The sequence below is a fragment of the Gossypium raimondii genome, chromosome 10 (genome assembly GCF_025698545.1).
Source record: "Gossypium raimondii isolate GPD5lz chromosome 10, ASM2569854v1, whole genome shotgun sequence".
NCBI lineage: Eukaryota > Viridiplantae > Streptophyta > Magnoliopsida > Malvales > Malvaceae > Gossypium > Gossypium raimondii.
Window position 1 is genome coordinate 23,993,930 of NC_068574.1, and position 9,452 is coordinate 24,003,381.

Sequence of the window (9,452 nt, forward strand, 5' to 3'; positions counted from 1 at the left end):
ATGCGATAAAATCACCAAATAACGAATAAATGTGATAAGATCGCCAAATCCCGTTGAATCTCCGGTGCAGTGCACTAACTACGAACAAATGCAGGCTTAATATGTCATTGAATCTCCACGAAACTCCTCTGTCAACCACAATAATAACTCACCCCAATGCACATGTAATATGTCATACAATCTCATACATAATTGTAATTTAATACTTTCACAATTTATTGGCATGTTCAACATCCCCTCGATTTATCAAATACTTTTAGTGAATAGGATCATTGACCCAACTTTCAATTTACCATCAAGGTGGAATCATTTAACAAATCACAATTTCATGTGTTCCTACAAAATTTTCTGTATGCATGTATAACAGTCTTTCAAACATTACATAGCAAATTACTCATACCAATCTATCATGCATAAGCCTTATTTTCTTTCAAAATCATGTTATAGAAAAAACCAATCATACATCACATTAACTAACCATTCACAACAATATAAATCATGCAATCGTTCAGTCAATTTAGTAACTTTGCTAACATGCCAAATAGTCACTACACCAAAACAGGCTTTTAGCGACACTTTTAGCAGCGTTTAGACAAAAAACACCGGTAAAAATCGAGCATTAGCGGCGCTTTATGGAAATCTCCACTAAAGATTGAGCATTAAATGAGCATTAGCGCCATTTTTAGGAAAAGCACTGTAAAAAACCTAAGCCCAACGGCATCCTTTTCTGAACTTTCGAGGCTTTAGCGGCGTTTTTGGAAAAGCGCCGCTAATGCTTGGGGCTTTAGCGGCGTTTTTGGAAAAGCGTAGGTAATGCTCAGGGCTTTAGCGGCATTTTTGCAAAAGCGCCGCTAATGCTCAGGGCTTTAGCAGCGTTTTTGGAAAAGCGCCGCTAATGCTAAGGGCTTTAGCGGTGTTTTTTGGAAAAGCGTCGCTAATGCTAGGGATTTTAGCGGTGTTTTTCGAAAAGCGCCGCTAATGGTTGGGGTTTTACCGGCATTTTTCCAAAAACGCCGCTAAAAATATTTTATCTTAATTGGTTTATTTATTTAATTAATTAAAATTCAATTTATTTCTAATTGAATATTTAAAATCTTGAGAAAAAAATAATGACACGTAGAAATGATTTGAAAATAAAACACATGGAAAAATTAAAATACTATTATTTAAAATAATTTTAAATTTTTTGGGTATATGATTCTTGATTGTTTTTAATTTATATATTAAAATTTTTTATATAATCGTAAAAGAAATAGTATTAATTTAAAAATATTGAATTAATTATCACTATAGTTTAGGGTTTTTGGTTTAGGGTATATGATTAATTTAAGATTTAAGGTCGGTTTAGGAGTTACTATTTTAAGGTTTAGGGAGTATGGATTTAAGGATTATGGATTAGGGATTATGGTTTAAGGGTTGGGATTCAAGGTTTAGGGTTTATGAATTAATTATCATTATAGTTTAGGTTTATGGTTTATGGTTTAGGGTTTAATATTTAGGAGTTATTATTTTAAGGCATAGGGATTATGTGTTTAGGGATTATGGATTATGGTTTATGGTTTAAGGGTTGGGGTTTAAGCAGGTTTAGGGGTTAGGGGTTATGGGTTATGGGTTTAGGGTTTATGTTTTATGATTTAGGGTTTAGGAGATTGGAGTTAGGGGTTTAGGGTTTAGATTAATTGGTATTTTTTTAATTTATATACCAAAATCATTCCACATCGAACATCTAGCAAAATAATAGTAATTATATTTTAGTTAGAAAAAATATCTCTAATAAAATGGAGATTAGATCGGAAAAGAATAATTTAAAATCATGATTAACGTCTCAATCTTTAATAGAAATTTGATATGTGAGAGATTGATTGCTTACATTGGATAATTCTAACTTAATAATTAATTACAGTCATTTATCATTTGTTTTCTTATTAAAATATAAAATATTTATTTTGAGAGTACTTGGTTTTTTATTTTATAAAAATCAATTTATAAAAATAGTAATAAAAATGTTTTATAAAATTACTTAACTAATAATTTTTAGCAAACAAAAAAAAATTTAGCAGAGCTAAACGGCGTCGTTTTGTTCAAAATGAAATAATTTTTTGTGGCATTTTTCATAAAAACACAGCAAAACATTAGCAATAGCGGCGTTTTTTAGTAAAAAATCATATCACTTTTAAAAATGGCGCTTTATCCCAAAATTTCCCCCTGAAACTATAATTTTCCCCCCCTAAAATTGGTATCCTCAAAACACGCTTTAAGTGTTTCTCTCTGCCACCACCGTCTTCATCATCATTTTCACCTCTTTCTTCTTTTTTTTTTTAATTTCAACACCTAACATACATGTTTCATTACGCAAAAGCCATCTTTATCTGTTTCTCATGTGACTCTGAAGCCTCCTTCTTTCCTTCAACATACCCAAGGTAAAGTTTTCTCAACTTCTTCTCAATGATTTATTTCCAACTACTTGCCTTTCTGTTTTAATTCTTCATGACTTTGGAATTTCTTGCATAAATTACTATGAAGACAATAAAAAAAACCCTATTCTTCTGGATCCAATTCGCCTCCAATTCGCCTTTTGTTTGTTGATTGAATTTTTTTAAGTTATTAGGTTTGGACGTTGGTGCTAGGGAGAAGCAAGGAAATCCTAAAGCATGTCTTCACTTAAAGTTTCCGCTCAAATGGATTATGATTTGCAGTACTTACCTAATCTTTCTATATATTTTATATGTTTCTTATTATTGGTCCAATTTTGCAAAGCACTTAAAGCATTTTTCTTATCTCTTCTTTGTTAGGTATGGCCACCTAACAGCTTTGGTTTATTGGGTTAATGAGAGAATACATTCAAGGTATATAGTTCGCTGTTAGTGCTTTTAAGACTTGTGATAATGTTCGAGAATGGTCTTTTCTGGTGCTAGTTTTAATTGATGTACAATTTTTTTTGTTTTTTTTAATTCTTAACCCTTCCCCGATTCCCAACTGTAGTTTGTTTTGTACCAAAGAATGAATATCGAACTGTGGTTTTCTTCCTTAGCTAAGGGAACTGCATAGTATTGATGCAAAGTTTTTCCCCATTTTCAGTAGAATTGTTGAAAGCCAGTCCACTTATGTTTTCAGAAACTCAAGAAAAAATATATCTTCTGCCTCTCTCTAAAACTCAAGAAAACCCTAGATTGTTGGGAATTTTGATTTATTTATGTAGAAATTTTGTGCAAATGCCATCAATTGACTAGCGAGAGGTTGCTCATAATTGGTTTGGAGGTTGTTGTTGTTCATTCGGGGGTATAAGTGAGAAGCTGGTGACTAGATTTGCAAATTCCTATAGATGTGCTAAGGGTGTGTGTCTTTTAAACTTTACGACCATTCTTCTTTTAATTTTCAAATTATTTGAATTTTTTTAATCAAACACAATTCTTTAATGTTTCCGTTTCACAAAAATGAGAATGACTTCTATTTCTTGAAATCAAATGAAGCCTTGAGATATTTTACGCATTATTTAAGGTTTAATTTTTTTTTCTTGAGTGACAATGTGGATGTCATATAGTCTAATTTTTCATTTAAAATTGGGCTAATATATAGTTGATCCCTTTATCTTATCTAAAAGTATTTAATTAGTATTTGAACCATTTTTTTGTACTTAATTGTCACTTGAATTTATATTTTATAAGACACGATACCCCAATTTGTTAACAACTTAATATCAAATTGCAGATATGCTATTACTTTCCTAAATTGCAGATATTGCACTGCTATCACTGGGACTGATTACTGTGTTATAGCAGCTGATACTTGAATGTCTATCGGTCACAATATCCTCACCGGCGACTACTCCAAAATGTAATAGAGAAACTTGATTGTAATGGTGTTTTGGCACTAAAGGGCTTTTCTTTTTTGTACTTTTATGTCGTAATTAGTAGGAAGGTTGGGTTCTCTGAAACTGGTAAGCTACTGTGAATCAAAGGAATAGAAAGCTTTAGAGAGAAATTAAGAAATTTTGTGAAATTTGCTACTAAGTTTTTGTTGCCTCCTATGGTTGAAAAAGTAGTAAAACTACTTCATTCTTTTTCTTTTTCTTTTTCTTTTTCTTTTTTTTTTGTGAAATTTGTTTACCAATCATGGAGTTTTAATTTAGTTTTTGCGTCCATTTACAAAAGCCACTGGCAGCTAGCTACTTGGTTAGATTTCAACTTTCAAAGATATGATGATGTAAATTTGTTTTTTCATATCAATGTTGGCTTCACTTAACTGTTTTTTTTTTGTAGTAGAAACTGTTCTACAGTAATTGCAAAAGACAAAGGCATTTAGTTTTGATATAGATTAGGAATCTAAGAACAAAACTATGGCATCACTAAATCTTGTGAACATTTTTCTGCAGCTAACATAATGAACATATGATTCTGTTGGTGCTTTCTCAAGAATATGGATTTGTCAGCACCAACACAAGAAGCAAATGAGCTGCCCTGCAATGGCTCAACTGCTTTCCAACACCCTTTATTATTACAATTTACAAGCACTTGTTTCCTCATTATTCTTATTAATGTTTTTGGGGGGCTTGATTATGAAGGTATCCGCTTTTAGTTACTAGCTTTAAGCCTTTCTTTTCTCTCTTTGAATATGAAATAAAATTCTTATGTTAAACCATTTGGAAAGGGTTGTGTCTTCACGTATGATGCGATACGTTAAAATTGGTGTCATCCCATATTATTTAAAGTTAAACCTTCCCTATAGCCAATTGTTTTTAGGTTAGATGCTTAATATGTTACCGAAGCTAGGATTATAATTTGTTCTTCTTGCTTGGTACTCTTTGTTAGTTCGTCACGTGATAGGCTCTTTTGTCTCGGTTTACTTACGATGGTAGATTAATAGATGATTCCAAGTTTGTCCTCAATATTCAACCCATTTATTTCTGCTTTCTGTAATTATTATGACTGGAAATGTATCTTGATTTATTGTGTTTTTTTCCTTTTGATTTTTGGCGACTTAATAGTAAGGCTTCATAGTTTAACATTGGTAGATCTTTACATTTATGACTAAAGTTAGATATGATTCAAAGCTAGAAAGTAGAGTTGCAGCAATGGATGAATCTATTGTAAGTTGCTATTATTGTGTTTATTGAAGAAAAAGAATCGATTAATTCCCATTATTGAGTTTAGAGCCATGGTATTAGTCTAAGTAGAATGCGAATTCGAATTGAATTATGCAATGGAAAAGCTTTACATATTGTATTATATAATAATATCTTATTAGAAGAAAATTGGAAAATTCATGTATCTGAATCTAATATTTGCAAGAGTTAAGATTTTAATTTGGTTTGTTAAATTGTTCTCCTTGTTGATGTCAAAATTTATCTTCATGAGTTTTGAGCTTCCGACATTTCATTGTTATACTAATTGATTAGTTGACCCTTTGATTTTATGGGAGCTCAAGAACTTAAGGCCCCAGCTTTATTCAACTGCTGAGTACTGCGAAAAGTCGTATCTCCATAATGAGCAGAAGCAGATGTAAGGTTACCTATTTTACTTAAATACTTGCTTAGTTCCTTCATTGTTTGTTTAACAGCCTTCTCATGTTCATGCAAGCAATACCATAATTGATTTCAGAACTTGATCGATTACCACAAGTACTCAACATTTCGTTAAGATTATGTATCTTTTATTCAAAGATTTATCACTATTTATTTCTTTTTTTATGATAAGGCCATAACTTAGTAGTAGAAAGGAAATTAAGGGAACTTTTTGATCCCTTGTTTAAGTGTCATTGGATGTAGTTTTCTCTATATTTATTTTAATTTATTTTGTGGATTTGTTCATACATATACATTAATTATTAGTTATCAGTCAGATAGTTCATTGTAATAATTGATCACGTTTGTATCTATAGTCGAATGCATTGATTGTAATTATTATTGTAATTTCATGGACGGTGTTTCTTTTTCCAACTGAATTGGAAATGTATTACAGCTTTTCGGATGCTCTTTTTGTACCAAAATAGGTTTTGTCGTCTCTTTTCATGTTGGGGAGGGTTTGTTCTCACCTTTTTTTTGGTTGAGGTAGTATTCTCTTATGTTAGATAAAGTTTATAATTCATTTCTCTTCAATTGCAAGGGGCAAATGCTTACTTCTTTGGAAAAGGTATGCCGATTATGTTGTATATTGAATATTTGAGTTTCTATATTCTATTGAGTGTTGAATTGAATTCTACATTGCAGGTGGTAGAATGGTTTGTGTTGCAGACCAATGTGCAAGGAGGTCAAGTTTATATCTTAATTCTCCCCTCTGATTGGCAAAGGATCATGTTCTGCTCATGCCCAAAAATAGTTTCTAGCATATGTTGAAAAAGCCAAGACTACTGGATGGTTGGATTCATCATTTCATTATGGCAATTCCATAAACGGTAAAGAGAATGGGGCCTACCAATAATAACGAGTAAGTTTTCTCACCCTTTGCTATACCCCATTTTATATAAGATTAGATATACTAAAATGGTTATGATGTTGGGATTTGAATCCCAGATGCCACGTCTTGAAGGTGTTTGCATGAGCCATAGGTTGAATGCAAATTTTGATTCTAATTTATTAATCCCGATCATTCCACTCTTATTAGAGCTGACATGCTCAATTTTTTTTACTCTTAAAATTAATCACTCGTAGGTTTATAGGGAAGTTGAGTTCCTTCTAGCTGTGCCCTGGTATTGCAGAGAATAAGTTAAGAATTTACTTAAATTTAAACATTTGCCTGACACGCTGCATTATTATTGAAGTCAGCATGATTTGTATTGTTTTTTTTTTGCCATTACAGCTGCTATAGTTATGTAAAGAGAATGGGGCCTGCCAATAATAATGAGCATGTAGGCACTAAATCTGCAGTTCAAATTCGAAGCCATGCTCAAAAGTTTTTCTCTAAGGCTCATTGCTTTGAGTTCATTACAAGATTTCCTTGATTAAGTAAATGTATTATATCTTTTATTACCAAGATTTACTTGATTAAGAAAATGCATTGTATTTTTTATTACCTTGCAATGTGTATTGTCATAGGCAGGTTCAACTAGTCAGTCTGTTTCTCATATGTATTATTTATTTTAGTTTTGATTCTAAATTTTTATTTTTACTTTAATATTTACGGCAACTTGAGTTCTAACTTTTGGATTTTAATTGTGTTATTAATTTATTATTTTAAATTCTAAAACTAAATTCATTAATTTTTATATTTAGTTTTAAAGTTCAAATTTTCATAGAAAATTTAATTTAAATAATATTTTTATTTATCCTTAAAAGTATATTTAAAGTTCAAATTTAAAAAAACATAATATAATATTTATCATAAAAATAAATATTATTTGATTAAAATAATTTTTTAAAATGTTATGTTTTTAGTGGCGTTTTTGCGAGAAGCGTCGCTAAAGGTTTGTTCTATAGCGGCGTTTGTGGGAAAAGCGCCGCTAAAGGTCTTGAGCTATAGCGGCGTTTGTGGAAAAAGTGCCGCTAAAGGTCTTGATCTATAGCGGCGTTTGTGGGAAAAGCTCCGCTAGAGGTCTTGAGCTATAGCGGAGTTTGTGCAAAAGCGCCGCTAAAGGTCCTGATCTATAGCGGCGTTTGTGGAAAAATCACCGCTAAAGGTCCTGATCTATAGCAACGTTTGTAGGAAAAGCGCCGCTAAAGGTCATGATCTATAGCGGCGTTTATTTCTAAAAACATCGAAAATGTTTGCGGCGTTGACAACAGCGGCATTTTTTGCGGCGCTTTCAAAAACGCCGCAAATACTTTTAGCGGCGCTAAAAAGCGCCGGTAAAGGCATAAAAAATGCCGCTAAAAACCTGTTTTGGTGTAGTGAGTCAGGGCTCGAAACGTAATTGGTTTGGCCTCTGAAAATTTTAATTACTTAGCTATTTAGCCAAGCTCAATTAGCAAACTAAATCATCAATTATATCATTAAAATAATTATTAACATTCAAGTTTTTGAGTTAGGACCCACACCTTATTTTACGCTCTTCTGCAACACACTTGTAAATCTTGCGGTTTCTCTAATAAGCTTTAAAATTAACCTAAATTAAAAATTAGTATTAAACTCAATCAATATGCCTCTTAAACAGCCCCCAAACACCCATTTATGGATTCAATCCAACCATTACAATTATAACTTTTTTTCGAATCTAAACTAGTTATATTTCTTACCCTGAATTGATGTGAATCGTATGCGTGAATGTATTTTAGCTTCATTGTTCGTTTGGGCCATTTAAGTCGACACCTAAAACATTTAAATTCTTTAAAATCAGTATCTAATCGATGACTAAATTTCTTTATTTAATCAACTAACAATATTTCTCCAATATATAAACTGAAACTATAAACATAATTAACCACACATATGCTTCCCGAATTATCATATCTAAATTGTCGATTGATCAAGATCAATTTTTCATAATTAAAACATAATTAAAGGATGATTAGGAGGGGTTAAAGAACCCAATATAATTTTGGAAAAAGATGAGAAAAATTAAAGAAGCAACAGCCCCCTTTTTCTTGCCCATAGGTATACGCACTACCACCGACGGTGGCCAAATTGAGATGATTTAAAACCACCTTTAAGATTACTTAAAAAGATGGAAAATTTTCCTTAGGAATTTTAAAAATCCATCATATTCCAGATCTAGAAATTTGGGTTTTGAACTTACAAGATTCATCAAGAAATTGAGAAAAAAAAAGGTGAACTTATACAAACTAGGTGAAAGGGGCAGAAATGGCACTTCTTGGAAATAATGGGTATCGATCTTGGAGATATAAATTTTTAGGATTGGGGATGGAAAATTAAGGGGAAATGGAAAAAATATGGAGGGGGAGATGGTGCAAGGTCTTGTGGGAAAAGGAAAAGAAAAAGAGGGTAGATCAAGAAGCTATAGGCGGCGGCAACAAGGAAGAAAGAAAAAAATTTAAAAGTGAAGACGAGAGGAGGAAGAGAAGGATGGATAGTGTTGGAAGAATGAGACCAAAGGCTGATTATTTTGTCTAAAAATAATATTTATACCTAGGTCTAAAAGGGTATGGACGGCACACACATTAAAAAAATAAGGGAATTTGGAAAATTTAATTATTTTGCAAGGGAAAATATTCGAACTTGGAACCTTAATTTAATTATGCACTTTTACATTTATAAAATAACCATTAGGCTATTTTTTTTTTAATAATTTTGCACCTTCATTAATCTAAAATTCAGGATGTCACATATTCCATTACATTAACGTGGTGTTGATGTATATTTGGTATAAATATGAATTGATATGTTATGGGAATGAAATTTATATGATTTAATATGAATTTGATTGAGAATTCAAATTATGAAATGAAAAAAATTGTGGGCATTAATTTTAATGTGATCTATTGAGGGTAAATAGATTGTATGATATGATTAGATAGTGAATTGATTAAATGATTAGTTGTTTATGAATGGTGATGAAATGTT

At 31.6% G+C, this 9,452-nt stretch overlaps 2 long non-coding RNA genes across 2 annotated transcripts; both read left to right on the plus strand.

Annotated features, from left to right (window-relative positions):
• Positions 1-2,247: 2,247 nt before the first annotated feature.
• Positions 2,248-3,550, plus strand: LOC105777462 (uncharacterized). Its single transcript, XR_008189605.1, has 3 exons — positions 2,248-2,420; positions 2,609-2,695; positions 2,793-3,550. It is a non-coding gene; the product is annotated as an uncharacterized LOC105777462 (long non-coding RNA).
• A 2,381-nt stretch (positions 3,551-5,931) lies between these two features.
• Positions 5,932-7,015, plus strand: LOC128034119 (uncharacterized). Its single transcript, XR_008190219.1, has 2 exons — positions 5,932-6,128; positions 6,206-7,015. It is a non-coding gene; the product is annotated as an uncharacterized LOC128034119 (long non-coding RNA).
• Positions 7,016-9,452: the final 2,437 nt, after the last annotated feature.